This window comes from Pinus tabuliformis, chromosome 9 (genome assembly GCF_031772625.1).
Source record: "Pinus tabuliformis cultivar Carrire ecotype Pingquan chromosome 9, CPIR1, whole genome shotgun sequence".
Lineage (NCBI taxonomy): Eukaryota > Viridiplantae > Streptophyta > Pinopsida > Pinales > Pinaceae > Pinus > Pinus tabuliformis.
The window spans coordinates 701,288,543-701,303,914 of NC_142307.1; positions in this window are offsets into that span (position 1 = coordinate 701,288,543).

A 15,372-nucleotide genomic window follows, 5' to 3' on the forward strand; every position below is an offset into this window, starting at 1 on the left:
AGCAAAAATCGGTTGTTATAAGTACCGTCGAGACCGGATACCTAACTACGAGTATGACCTCATATGAAGTTGCCTGGTTGTGGAAACTCTTCAGTGAGTACACATGATGAATACCACTGTGATTCTCTGTGACAACCAGAGGCGGGATTCGATTATTGAGGAATCCCGTATTCAATGATTGCTCTAGCAGATAGACATCAAAAACTACCATATCTGGGATATGGTAAGTCAATGAGCAAGGAGGCTCCATCGCATTGAGATGATGTACAGGTCAGAGCCCTGGGGAAAGATCAAATTTGTGATTTTCCCAAACGACTTGGAGTCGTCGAGAGACCTTTGTAAAAGGGTCCTGCATACATTGAGCTTTGGGAGCTCTAGGGAACTTGCGGTTCTTTCTAGAGCAACATACGACCACAGGGTGACTCACCCTCCCCTGGTGGTGTGCGCTAGAACAAGATGATTCGCTCTCTTGTGGGACAAGATGATTCGCTCTCTTGTGGAACAGGATGATTCGCTCTCCTGTGTAGCAGGATTGATGTGTTCTCCTGTGAGGCCTGGATTGATGTGTTCTCCATGGCGATTGTAGCAGGATTGATGTGTTTTCCTGTGAGGCCTGGATTGATGTGTTCTCCATGGCGACCTGGATTGATGTGTTCTCCATGGCGATTGTAGCAGGATTGATGTGTTCCCCTGTGAGGACAGGATTGATTAGTTCTCCTGTCGAGGCATGCTACCCATGCAGTCTGGGACTCATAGGAAGTACCTCTCATCTGATCAATGAGCAGGGAAATGAAGTTAGGGACCATAGTGGTACCGATGGACGCATTGATGTATCTACCATACTCCCTAAGCTAGGATGGCCTCCATTGATCTGGGATCAATGATACTGGTCTGGGACCAGTGGTAGGAGTTGTACCATACTATGACGATGACTTCGGGTCGGTTGAGACTGGTCTGGGACCAATTGTACATACTCCGAGACTGACTTCGTGTCAGTGCAAGACTGGTCTGGGACCAATAAGAGTGATACATACTATGACACTGACTTCGGGTCGGTTGAGACTGGACTGCGACCAGTGGTACACTCTCTGAGCCTGCGATATTGGTCTGGGACTAGTGAGAGTGGTACATACTATGACGCTGACTTCGGGTCGATTGAGACTGGTCTGGGACCAGTGGTACACTCTCTGAGACTGCGATACTGGTCTGAGACCAATGGTAGGAGTGGTACATACTATGACGCTAACTTTGGGTCGGTTGAGACTGGTCTGGGACCAGTGGTACGCACTCTAAGACTGACTTCGGGTCAGTGGAGAATGGCATGAGACATTCTTGATCAATTCTTCTTCTTCATAGTTCAGCAGAGCTAAGTTGAGCAAAGCAGAGCAGAGCCAGCAGAGTTAAGCAGAGCAGAGTAGAGCCAGCAGAGTTGAGCAGAGCAGAGCAGAGCTAGCAGAGCTGAGTCGAGCAGTGCAGGGCACTAATGGCAGAGATAGTACAATTGGACTTATGGATCTATGGATGGAGTTCTCCCTAGTTGAGAGGGAGTGTTAAATTGGCAACTAGGGCCAAACTCCATGTGGGTCGGCTTATTTATGGCAGTTGATATTTTTATTGGATCCCTCTTGTCGAGAGGTGTAGGATTGATCCAAAGATCATCCAATTCCGATAAGTATTTATGGAGATATGAATTTATTTTGTTTATGTAATTATTATCAAGCCGACCAGCTCTTATGTAGGCTCTAGAAGCCCAAACGTCATGTCTATTCAATCATCCACTTTTAGTATAAATAAGAGAGGATTTGGAGTCATTAGTACAACACATTCTTCAAGTGATCTCCTCCTCTCCACGTCTTGGGTTGTTGGTGAAGGAGAGACACTAGAATACGCCGGCCTTGGATGATGCCCTAGCTGCTGTACATTGTTGAAGGAGATCTGTTATAGACATTTTTGTGCCTTACAGCATGAAGCATGAAATGTCAATAATCTGAGGGATCCAAAGTCCCTAAACATGTTGTTCCTACCCCTAGAGGAACAAGGTCAGCAAACCACAGCACTGAAAATCAGTTCTCCACCTGAAAACACTCAAAAACAAGCTAATTCTGGATCATGTCAACTGCTCCACTGAGCATCTGCGCTGAATGTCAACTGCTCCACTCTGTACCTGTGCTGAATGTCAAATCTAATGAAGGCTACCTGCGCTGGGCGAGATTGGCCAAGTGGCACAGTCATTCTGCAAGGTGTCAAATGCCCAGGAAGCTTCCAAAATGACACTTGGATCAGAGAATTCGCCTTGTGATGAGTAAGAGGATCTAGATCTCCAAGTGGAAGCAAGAAACTCCAAGTGGACTCAAGAACTGAAGTATAACTGAAGTGGGAGAGGACACTAGTCAGCTTCATGCCAAGCTCAAGCTGACTCATCCTTTCTCCAAAACTCCTATATATAGAGCTCTCTCATGAGGTCTATGGAGGCTGGAATCTTGTGAATGTAAGGAAGTGCTGTTGGTTTGTGCATAGAACTATTGGGTGATTGCTTTGAAGGAGGTGAAGAGGAGATTTCTTTCTGCTGAGAGGTGTTGCTGGATTGGGCCTATTATGGTTGTAACACTCTCAGAACTTTACTTCTTCCATTAATAAAGCATTTGAGGTTCTTCTATATGCATGTGTCTCTGTGGCGTATTGATGCTTGTATATTTGATTTATGCTAATCCTTGAATCAATTATGGATGTATGCTTCTTGTAGTTTCCTTTTCTTGTGCTTTTGCAGGATCTTTATGTAGCTGGGCCAGTGAAAGAGCAAGGAGCTGGGAGCAAGCAACAAAGAGGGAAGATTGAATCAATCATTAGCGAAAGACAACGGTTAGTGGATCTCTTTCTCCCCTCTCTTACATCTCATAAAGAAGTAATCTTGAATAGCTTTGCATTCGGTTGTTGCTGAGGTACTATCACCCTTAGAGTGGGATAGGGTCATTCCGTATTGGATACTTTTCCCAACAACAAATTGGCGACTCCGCTGGGGAACGTATCTTGTTGGTTGTTTGTGTTTTTGCTATTCATTTCATAAACACAGGGAGTACCGAATCGAACTGCATTTGGATCTTTCAAATGCAAAGTAGAGGGCAGCTACTCTAGCTCAGTTTCTGGGCAAGTTTATGATTTGAAGAGCTGATCCACAAGGACTCTTAACAGCTCTTAGTGATAGCTTTTCATCCTCATTTTCATCCCTTTGTGTGTACTTGACTGATAGCTTCTGATTTGGCCAAAAACTGTGAATTTTTGAGCAATCTGTGACCCGGAAACTGAGAAAAACGAAAGTTTGTCTCTTCAGTGCAGGCACTGTGAAGGCAGTCTGCATTTCAGCGCAGTTCCCGAAGGGGCTACCTGCGCTGAATGTCAAACTGACAGTGTACTACCTGCGCTGAACCAGTTTTGCCTAGTGCTACTGGGGTTCCCTACTGTTTATTGCCCTTTTTTCACCCTTGTTTTTGCAGCTTGTTGTCTGTCAATGTACCTATCTGAAACCAACTTTCCTTGCCACTATTCCGCCTCGGTTTTATAAAGAAACTGTGTTTGTTCTTTGTGTATTTCTTATATCATTTACAGTTTCCCATAACGAAAGTGAACTAGTCTTGCTGTGGCCTCTTAGATCTAGACCTGTGATAAGTGTCGTTTTGATCTTAAGAGTTAGTTTGTTTGCTGTTCATAGCTGATTGAGCTTTTGCTTTCGTCATATGGTTTGAATTTATATATTTCTAGTGGCGAAACAAGTGAATCTTAAGGTGTCTTTTGATTTTGGACAAGCTTGTTTGCTTTCACTTGAAATTGAATTCAAAATTATACAACAGCTTTCTTTTTGTATTGCATCAACATTAAGAAAGAGAAAAGAAATACCTGCATTTTGCATTTTGCATTTGATAAGTTTGTATGTTGATTTAGGGAAAAAGTGCATTAGTGTGTGCTCTTTGATCTGTGTGAAAAGATGTTGTCTTTCTTTTCCCTCAGTAGTTAAGATTTTCATAAGTCGAAAAGATTGAAAAAGCTTGCTTCTCATCTTAGACTGCATTTAGGAATTTGTATCAAACATCTCGTGGTGAACCTTGAAAGGCAAACTTTAAAAAGATCAACTTAAAATATATTGAATGAACCTAACAACGCTTTGAAACATAACGCAAACACATAGAGGTCTAAGCTAGAGACGTGTTCCGGCGTCGTTAAACGTACTGACTGTCGATCTCGACGAAGGTGGGTGATTCCTCCTGAGAGTCGGTGGCACTAATACAGACTTGTGCTCCCACGTACCGTCGCGTATATATTGGGAGACCCATATAGGCATATATCTTTTATCCATAGGAAGCCGTATCGGCCGCCCTACTGATCGCAATGCAGTGAACACAGCATTCACGAAGATCGACCACCCGTACCGTAAAACGTATTCTGTGGTTTTGCGAAAGGTTTGGCACACCCTCTGCCTAGATCTCCAGAGTAGTTTCTTTTGGCCTTTTTCAAACTCTATAACTGAAAAAGTCCACTCGAGCATTTGTCACTTCGGGCTCGTTAAAACATCGAAGGAGACTAGAGTCATCTTTAGCTTTTTCTCGACTCTTTAAAACTGAAAAAGCAAGTTGTGTCTAAAGCGTCGTTATAAAATTTATTTTAAGCGGAATAATCATCACCTTTCCCTCGTTGATCTTCGAAGTTAGTCCACCACAAGTGGAAGTTCCTGTAGAATTGCTAAGAAATCTTTTGGATAGACTAGATATGTCTGAACAACCGTCGACATCTAGGACTGTGTCGTCCGACACAGTAGCAGCAGAGCATCCTGCTACTACTCCAACGATGTTCGCTGGTATACCATCTGTCCCGGCAAATTGTCAACAACAAGCCGGAGTCTAATCAGGGACAACGACATGGTTAGTTCCTATTTCTTCATCCGGATTATCATCTGGTATTTCTTATGTTGAAACTCAACAAATTGATCCAATGTGTCTTCAAAGGCCAATTTACCCTTTAAGTACTGGATTTCCATCATATGGAGGGCAGTATGCTCTTTCATTGTTCCCTCCCAGAGAACAACCATATGGGAGTTTACAACAAAGTTCAGGTCAAACTGGAATTACATCCAGCGGTTGGGTACCAATACTGCCTCAACAACCAGGGGTTGTATATTCAATGCAACCAGTACACCCTGTGTCGAATATTCCCACCATACCTGCTATAGTGAATGTGTCGCAAGTACAAGCTCCACCTGTTGTATGTCAACCCCAAGTTTCTCAGGTTGCAATACAACAACCTCTTGTCTCAACGACTCAATCACAATCTCAGGGTAGTGCCTCCTTATCTGGAGCGACTCAGGCTCAAACACGTACTGTGACTCCTCATCCCGGTCAATCATCCAGTATTGGTCAACAGCAAATGGTCCAACAACCAGAGCTGGTTCAATCTCGATTCTCAACAACCGCCATTCCAGCAATCATATCAAGGACCTAAGCAACAAGTCTTTGTAAGTAATGGGCAACCATACTATAATGGTTATGCCCATCAACCTTGTCAAAGTTGCCAGCATTATGCTGGTTTGCAAAGACCCATTGCTCAGGCGATCCCATCTTATCCTGGGTATGCTTCGCCTAACCTGAATCAACAGTTGCCCTTTGTAGCAACTCTAGAATTACCAGATCTAAACCGGCTGACGAATGATCCAATTGCTTATGCTCCTTGGTGGCCAGCGATTCCGCATAAACTTCCGTCAGATATTCCTAAATTTAATGGAAATCCGGGTGAAGATCTGTCGAATCATGTGATGACATTCCATCTATGGTGTTCATCGAACAACCTGAATGATGATTCGATAAGACTTCGCCTCTTTCAGAGGACGTTAACGGGTCCAGCGGCAAAATGGTACATTGAGTTGCCTAGAGCTTCGTTCGACAACTTCAGTACCTTAGCCACAACCTTTTTAACCCATTTTCAATTACCGATAAGGTATGAAACGGGAACAGAACTCCTTACCAACTTCAAACAGACGACTGCCACCCACATATCTGATCATATACATGAGTGGCGTCGTCGTCGTAGGATGGTGAAAACATATGTTCCCGATCAGCTGTTAGCTGAATGGTTTATAAAGTCGTTACTTCCTACTATAACGGAAGATGTGGCCAAGGGGGAGTCGTAACAGAGGAGCAAGTTATCGCTCGTGCACAGTATTTGGACTTAGTTTATACTCAGTCCGGCACGCTCTACGACAAAATACCCGACGCTCCTAGACCGGAATTTTCAATTCCTCCTCCTCCTAAATCAAACAATGACTCTCACGCCAGCGATGGCGTGATTGGCAAGCACAAAATTTATAGTCAAAATGCAAATGAAGAACTTCTTGCCTCAGAAGTAAATGCCATGTCGACCGACAAGGGCAAACAACTGAAGCAACCAGGGGGCAAGAAGAAAAAGAAAGGGAGAAAAAGGAAACCCCCAGCAGGGTGTCATATATGCGATGAGGATCATTGGACGAAAGATTGTCCACATATAGCTGAAGTTAAGAAACTCTTTAAGAGTTCAAAAACCCCAGCAGTATTGACTGATCCGTTTCCTAATCAAGGTCAAAATCTGGTTGCTAATCAAAATGCTTCCCGATCCCAAGTGCTTATGTTGTCTACCTCAAAGCAGCAAAATAATGCTTTGACGAGGAATAAGGATTACAGGAATCCAAAGCTGTCGAACAACAAGGCTAACGAACAACCTAGTAGTTCGACAACAACTTTGACCGAAGTTGTGCCACCCGTCGTCCCTGAGCCAATAATAAAGTCGCAAAAGGGAGCAGTACACAAATCGACATTTAATCCTTGTGCGAAAATAGCACAGATAGAGGACCTGGCCCAATCGCCGTCCGTTATGTCGACACTTCAGGTACCGCAAAATTGCTTCTCCCAAGAACAAGCTTTATTATCAGCGATAGGTGGAATTGACCCAATGGATTCCAATCTTGTCGCCTTTGATCATAAAGGATATGACCCTCAGTTACCAGCTCAACTAGCTTTCCTTATTCAAGTGAAAACCCTCAACAAAACTGTTCATCGAACAATTATTGAGGAGGGGGGCATCTACATGTCTTATGTCGATGAGTTGCTGGAAAGATTTAGGCTCACCACCCTTGTCGAAATCGTCAACGACGTTAAAAGCATTTGATGGACGATCATACACCCCATACGGGATTTTAAGTAACTTGCAAGTTGAACTGGGGGGCAAAATAGTAGGAATTGATGTTGAAGTAATTGATGGAAACCTAGATTACAACATCCTACTCGGAAGACCATGGATCTATGCCATGGCCGCAGTTGTGTCAACCTACTTCAGGAAGATTGCATTTCCCTTCCAAGGAGGAATTACAATCGTCAACCAACAAACTTTTCTCCCCAACAGTTCACAAGTTACGGGAAGCATTCCAATGATCCATGGAAGGAATCATTCACTCCAAGATATCGGAGTAGGTCTCCTAAAAGACCCTGCCTTAATGGGTACTTTTGCCCTACCGCCTCCGAGTAATCTGGCGGAAGTGGCCACGGTGGAATATGAAGCCTTCTATATCTAATGGATCTGGACTCGGAGGACGGTTCTTATCTTGTGTCAACCTCATTAAAAAATGAAACAACCCCCTTTCTCAAAGGTAAACCTTCATTCCAACCACCGAGTTGAATGCAATGAAGCTTGGGGGGCGTGCACCTCAATTTGCGTTATTATGCTGGGGGCATGCAAACTTATCAACGAGCAGTTTTAGCAAGGTTCATGCTCGTTAAAAAATAAACGCACAATTGAGCAGTTTTAGCAAGAGTTCATGCTCGTTAAAAAATAAATGCACCTGTGAGCAAGCTTCCCCCAGAGTTCAAGCTCATCCAGAAAAAATGAACCGGTAAATAACCATTTGAGACTGTAAATTCATCAGCCATAAAAGCCTTGGTCGTGTTTTGCACCCACCACCTCCACTGTCATTTGGCCGATCGTTCACCTCCATATGATTGTTTACCCATTTTGAGGAACAGCTGCGAAGAGTGATTTCACCTAGCCATCCTTGTGACACTGCCGTGATTGGAAAATTCCAACCTGTACCTGGAATCTGCTGCTATCCCTGTTTATCACTCGTTCCTCAAAAGACGAGTCTTCTTTGAGCTCTTTTCATCTGACTCGTAAAATATGAAAAGTTTGCCGAGTTTTGGCCTTCCAGCTCGTTAAACGACCGGAAGAGCTATCCCTCCTCTAGATTTTAATCTTTTTGGACCTGAGGGATTATTGCACAAAAAGATCGAGCGCTTGTTTTGTTCGGCTCGTTAAAACTATCGAAAACTCATCCCTTCTGTATTGTTTTATACTTTTTCGGACTTAAGGGATTAGATGACGAAAAAAGAATTTTGGAGTTAACTTTATGTACCTTTTCAGACTCTCTAAAAATGAAAAGGACCGAGTTTTCCTTGTCGTTAGACTCGTTAAAATGATTAAATAGCGACAAACTTGTCTTTAGACGAGAACGAGTTTCCCTATCGCTAGGCTCGTTAAAACATAGCGATGGGCTTGCCCGAAGGGCAGGTTATAGAACAAGCATATGTTATCCTCCTCAAGCTTGACAAAAATAAAGAGGTACTGGTCAGAAATGACTGGGGAAAAATTGGGAGAACCTCAAAGCTTTAATGGTAGCAAGTCGCTCTTGAACATGACACTTTTCCTCCGTATCACATCGGGTTGGGTTGTTTCATTCACCGGTCTCATCACCATGGTCTTCGCCAAACCATCCACATTTGGGGTAATGCTACCGATCCATCGCATCAGTGTCGTTATATGTTCAAGAGATGTTGTTCAGAAAGAGTCAACCGTGTCCCATCCACTACCATACATTATCTTTCATCCACCCATGATCGCCACCCTGAATCATATTTCACAGATTGTTTTCACCTCCACTAAAATCATTAGCTCCGTTCCGTGTCACTGATGTGGGATTCATTAAGGCCCTCCTTTGACGGATCGCTTCTTGTCGACTTCAGCTCATTATCCAAGAAGTTGATCTGGGAACACCCCCCTCAGTACTTTGAAGCTTGCATGCCTCAATGGCAAGTTTCTCACTTCCGGCGACAGGTATACATCAATGACCTTCGACCGAAAGATTCTGCGTGGTGTTCGACGCCAAGTCCTTTATTCACACCACGTGGATTGTACTGTCGTACCTTGAGGGTCATTGTCATTATTGGTGATTCCTCTCGCGCTTGTTAACGGTTTACATTATTGACCGGTAATCAAGCGATGTCTTTCCATGTTCGACTTCAGCGCAATTCTCACATGGATCGACTTGTACTTAGAGTGAAGATCGAACGAGTTTGAAGACCCCGGATCTAGTTTCATCCATCCAGGCTGCGATATATATTCAGGAAATATAAAGACATTTGATATGTACATCATTGCAGCAGATGATCATCCTACTCAAAGGATGATAATTTCAGCAGAGAATTATCAGTCTACCATCAGAGGATCGTCTGTTCTATGTACCAAAATGAATTTATAAAGCTGAACATGGGAATGCCCGCCTCAGCTAGATCATGAAAGCAGAATGAAAAATAATGTATTGTATTGTATTTTATTACAGGGCACCTCTCAGCGATTGAATGAACTTCGGATCCTCCTGATAAAGCATTTCACCCGATAAACGACCTCATACTTTAGGGGGCAACTGTTATAGACATTTTTGTGCCTTACAGCATGAAGCATGAAATGTCAATAATCTGAGGGATCCAAAGTCCCTAAACATGTTGTTCCTACCCCTAGAGGAACAAGGTCAGCAAACCACAGCACTGAAAATCAGTTCTCCACCTGAAAACACTCAAAAACAAGCTAATTCTGGATCATGTCAACTGCTCCACTGAGCATCTGCGCTAAATGTCAACTGCTCCACTCTGTACCTGCGCTGAATGTCAAATCTAATGAAGGCTACCTGCGCTGGGCGAGATTGGCCAAGTGGCACAGTCATTCTGCAAGGTGTCAAATGCCCAGGAAGCTTCCAAAATGACACTTGGATCAGGGAATTCGCCTTGTGATGAGTGAGAGGATCTAGATCTCCAAGTGGAAGCAAGAAACTCCAAGTGGACTCAAGAACTGAAGTATAACTGAAGTGGGAGAGGACACTAGTCAGCTTCATGCCAAGCTCAAGCTGACTCATCCTTTCTCCAAAACTCCTATATATAGAGCTCTCTCATGAGGTCTATGGAGGCTGGAATCTTGTGAATGTAAGGAAGTGTTGTTGGTTTGTGCATAGAACTATTGGGTGATTGCTTTGAAGGAGGTGAAGAGGAGATTTCTTTCTGCTGAGAGGTGTTGCTGGATTGGGCCTATTATGGTTGTAACACTCTCAGAACTTTACTTCTTCCATTAATAAAGCATTTGAGGTTCTTCTATATGCATGTGTCTCTGTGGCGTATTGATGCTTGTATATTTGATTTATGCTAATCCTTGAATCAATTATGGATGTATGCTTCTTGTAGTTTCCTTTTCTTGTGCTTTTGCAGGATCTTTGTGTAGCTGGGCCAGTGAAAGAGCAAGGAGCTGGGAGCAAGCAGCAAGAGGGAAGATTGGATCAATCATTAGCGAAAGACAACGGTTAGTGGATCTCTTTCTACCCTCTCTTACATCTCATAAAGAAGTAATCTTGAATAGCTTTGCATTCGGTTGTTGCTGAGGTACTATCACCCTTAGAGTGGGATAGGGTCATTCCGTATTGGATACTTTTCCCAACAACAAGATCTGGCCACAGTAAAGGAGGCCTCATATGCAGCTAAAGGGAAGGCCCTATCCGCAACAAAGGAAGGCTTGGATAAGGCTAGATCCGCAGACATTGAGGAGACCCTATACACAGTTCAGATGATGCCCTATACGCAGTTGAGATAATGATCTAGCTGCAGTTCAACTGTGCCCTAGCCACAGTTCAGACGTGCCTTAGCCGCAGTCAAGGGAAGGCTCCTATCCACTAACTAAAGAAGCTCCATTACACAGTCAAGTGATGCACTAAATACATTGTCCAGGAGTTTAATATGAAAGCACTAAATACGTTGTCCAGAAGTTTAATATGGAACCACTAAATACGTTGTCCAGAAGTTCAATATGGAAGCACTAAATACGTTGTCCAAAAGTTTAATACGGAAGCACTAAATACGTTGTCCAAGAGTTTAATATGGAAGCACTAAATACGTTGTCCAGAAGTTTAATATGGAAGCACTAAATACGTTGTCCAGGAGTTTAATATGGAAGCACTAAATACGTTGTCCAGTTTAATATGAAAGCACTAAATACGTTGTCTAGAAGTTTAATATGGAAGCACTAAATACGATGTCCAGAAGTTTAATACGGAAGCACTAAATACGTTGTCCAGAAGTTTAATATGGAAGCACTAAATACGCTGTCCAGAAGTTTAATATGGAAGCACTAAATATGTTGTCCAGAAGTTTAATATGGAAGCACTATTACACTGTCCAGAAGTTTTATACGGAGGCCCTAATACGCTGACCTGTAGACTTATATTCAGGCCCTAATACGCAGCCTAATGCAGTCCATCTTCGCTGGCCAAAGGAGGCCCTAACCACAGATAAGAGAGGCCTAATACGCACTCCAAGAATAGACACTATCACAGCTAATCGAAGCCTGTTGACACCGTAAAAGAAGAAGGAAAGTTCGAGTTGCTGTAGGTGACAGCATCGTCATAGAAACAAGACTGTCTGCGTATTCTTTTGTGACTGCATAAAGTTGTTCTCTTCTTGTAGGAGAACCGAGTTAGAGGAGCTAAGGGATAGATCTGTTGGTATCTCGTTGGAAGGACAAGAAGCAAGGTTTATGTTGCCTGGAAGCCACAGAAAGACTGTGTGTTAGGCCGCAGGCCATAACACCACAGTCTAGGATTGTGTATGAGTTTTGAGGACTTGTACATATGCCCAAATCAACAGCATAACCAAAGAAGTGTCCTAGTTTGTTTGAAGGACTATTTCAATAGTGCTTGGTACCCTAACCAGTCATCATGATGACAGCAGCAAAATATGTACAGCATGATGATGGAGGGCAGTAAAGTTGTATACAATAACTCAGCAATAGAATAGTGTGATGTAGCATGATGGGCATGCATAATGATGATTGAGACAGCATGGTGAGATCATGGGCAGCATGGGCAGCATGATGATGCATGCGCAGCTAAAGTATGAAGTCATGGACAAGTTGCTGTATGGGCAGCACAATGATCATGAGCAGCATGATGATGCTACATGGTAAGGTGCAGCAGATGAATGAAATGGATAGGTGAAGCCGTCACCTAGGAGATTCAATTGAAGCAGAATGTCTTCAACTGATCTCATCATTATAGGAAATGATCTATGCTCAGATCTAGATAAGTCAAAGTGTTGACTTATGTTGTAAATGTATTATCTCTCTCTCTCTGTGTTTCTCTGCTGAACTTTGAAGATAAAAGAAGATTTGATCAAAGGGTTTCCCCACACATTATGCGGTTTGTCCCTAGCATGCACCACATCTTGTGTCCTCTTGTCTTGGCTTGTCTTCTGCGATTTATATTTATGTTCTATCTGCAGTTTACTTTATGCTGATGTGATTGCTAATATGGAAAAGAAATTAAATAAATTGCTCCAGCATAGAACATACCCAAAATTAACAAATTCCAAAATGACAAAACAGTTTAAGGGTGAACTATGTTTCATACTCCAATGTAATTCCAAAATGACAAAACAGTTCAAGTGTGAAAGGAAATGACAACAGTTTGTCAAGGCTGAACTATGTTTCATCCTTCAATGTAATTCCATGAAAGATTTGCATGTTAAGGTAAAGGCACATAAACTAGCAACAATAGGAATGTGTGGCAATTGATGGATGAATTTGCATGGGTTTTCCACAATCTACTTCATGGGCTGCCACCAAAGAGGGGACAACAACACATCATTGCCCTGGTACAAGGGGTCCAAACGATTCAGTGTTCCCCATACACGTACCCGAAGATTGTAAGGACAATATAGAAAAATAGTGCACCAATAGTTGGATATGGACCATATAGTACCTAGTAAAAGTCCTTCGAATCCCCTAATATTCTTAGTAAGAATGAAGGATGGCTCTTCTGTATGTGCATTGACTATAGCAAATTAAACAAGAGGACCATTAAAAATAGATTCTCATATAGATGACCTACTCATCAAATTGCGTGGGCCATAAGTATTTACAACAACTGATATCAGATCTATATATCACTCATAAGTGAGAGGGAATGTGACCTATTCAAGGCAGCATTTAGAACTCATTGTGGCCCCTATGAGTTTCATGTGATGCTATTTGCGCTAACCAATGTACCAGCCTGATTCCAAAATAAGATGAGCTGGATATTCTTTGACAATAATCTTCATTTATTGCAAAAGTATTGAAGAGCATTTGCATCATTTGAAAATTGTTTTAGAACTCCTATGAATTAACTCTTTATTTGCAAAGTAATCAAAGTGCGAGTTTTCAAAGAATGCACTTTATACTTGGAAGTTGGGTCACATTATAGGTAAGGATGGAATCAGTTTATCTAGCTAAGTTTCAAGCCAATATTAATTGGCCCACTCCATAGAATGTGACACAATTGAAAAGGTTTAATCGACTATGCAACTTACATAGAAAATTTATTATGGGATTTGGAGGCCTTATGGCACCCCTCGCTGATCTTACAAAGGAGGACAATTTCAAATGGACAAGAGTTGCACAGAATGCCTTTCAAGATATGAAGAAGGTAATGACCTCCAGCCCCATATTCACACTCCCAAAATCCTCACAACCTTTTCTGGCTGAATGTGATGCATTTGGCACCATCCTAGGAGTTGTCCTCATGCAAAATCAGCAGCCAATTGCCTTTGAAAATCAGAAGTTTACTGATAAGGATAAGCTGCTATCAATCTATGATAAGGATACGAAAGTTCAAACAATATTTCTTGGGGCAGCACTTCATTATAAACTTCCAAAGTTTCAAGTATTCCTTGTCACAAAAAAATTGAGCAAGCAGAAAACTAAGTGGGTGAGAATTACAAGATTTTGACTTTGAAATTCTGGACATGAAGGAGGCAAGCAATGCAATCGTAAACTCTTTATCCCACCTTCTAAAACTAAGAGCAATATCTACAGTGGAACGATGGTGGAAATTACAGATATTGGCTAAATATACCCAAGATGAGAGGGTTGCTGCTATGACACAAGCCCCTGAAAGGGCACAAACAGAGGACAGCTGGTATTTTCTCATATGATCTGGTGACTGGTCTTTTATAAGAATCATCTTTTCTTGTGCAGCTGTATCCAACTCAGTTAAAATGAGGGTTTTCATACAATATCATTCCTCGCCTACTAATAGTCATGTTGGCATGTTTAAATTCTTCAGGAAAGGGATTAAGGAGAAGTGACAAAAACGGTTACCTCATGTGAAACCTGTTAAAGGAATAAAACAGAGTCTATTCAGAGTCCAGGACATTCACATCCCTTGCCTGCTCCCAGTGAAAAATGGAAATCCATCAGCCTAGACTTCATCACAGGGTTGCTGCTAGTGGGAGGAAAAAATAGCAGTTTTGTGGTGAATGATCAATTGACTAAGTATGGTCATTTTATTCCAACAGAAAGCATTGTCAAAGCTTCAAGGGTTACCAAATTGATTATGCAACATATCTATAGGTTGCACGGGCTTGCAAAGAATAATACTAATGATTGTGACCCAGAACATTATCAACCTTAGGTAGGAGCTGTTTAGACTTGGTGGTACCACCCTAACGCTAACCATAGCTGCCATTCTCAAACATATAGACAAACAAAGCTCATGAACAAATATTTAGACTGATGCAAGACAGCACGCTTCTTCACCAAGATGGTTGCACTTGGCAAACAATTGGTACAATACCGTACCATACATCCATTGGAATGATGCCATTTAAGGCCCTTTATACTATTATAGTTATGACCATTTAAGGCTTTAGTCTTCTCTTATCTTATTGCCCGGTCAAGGGCCTGCTAACAGATTACAGGAATGCTGATTGGAAGCCCTTCATTGTCACACCCCCGGTAGATGAATTGTAGAGGAAAGGGCTCTAGGGAGTTAACTAACTTCCATTAGCATGCAATTTTGGTCAGATCGTCTTTGTACATTGTTCCTCAAGCACATCTTGTGCATTGTTGAAGATATGCAACCCAAGCCACCTCCCAAAATGGAAATGCAAGATAAATTTCTGAGTGCTGAAAATGAAGACGAGAATGGACATAGAAAACGGCATTTTCTGTCCCGTCCCGTTTCTAGTGCATTTTTTTCCAGAAACAGTGCCTATCGTCTTGTTTTTGCTAACA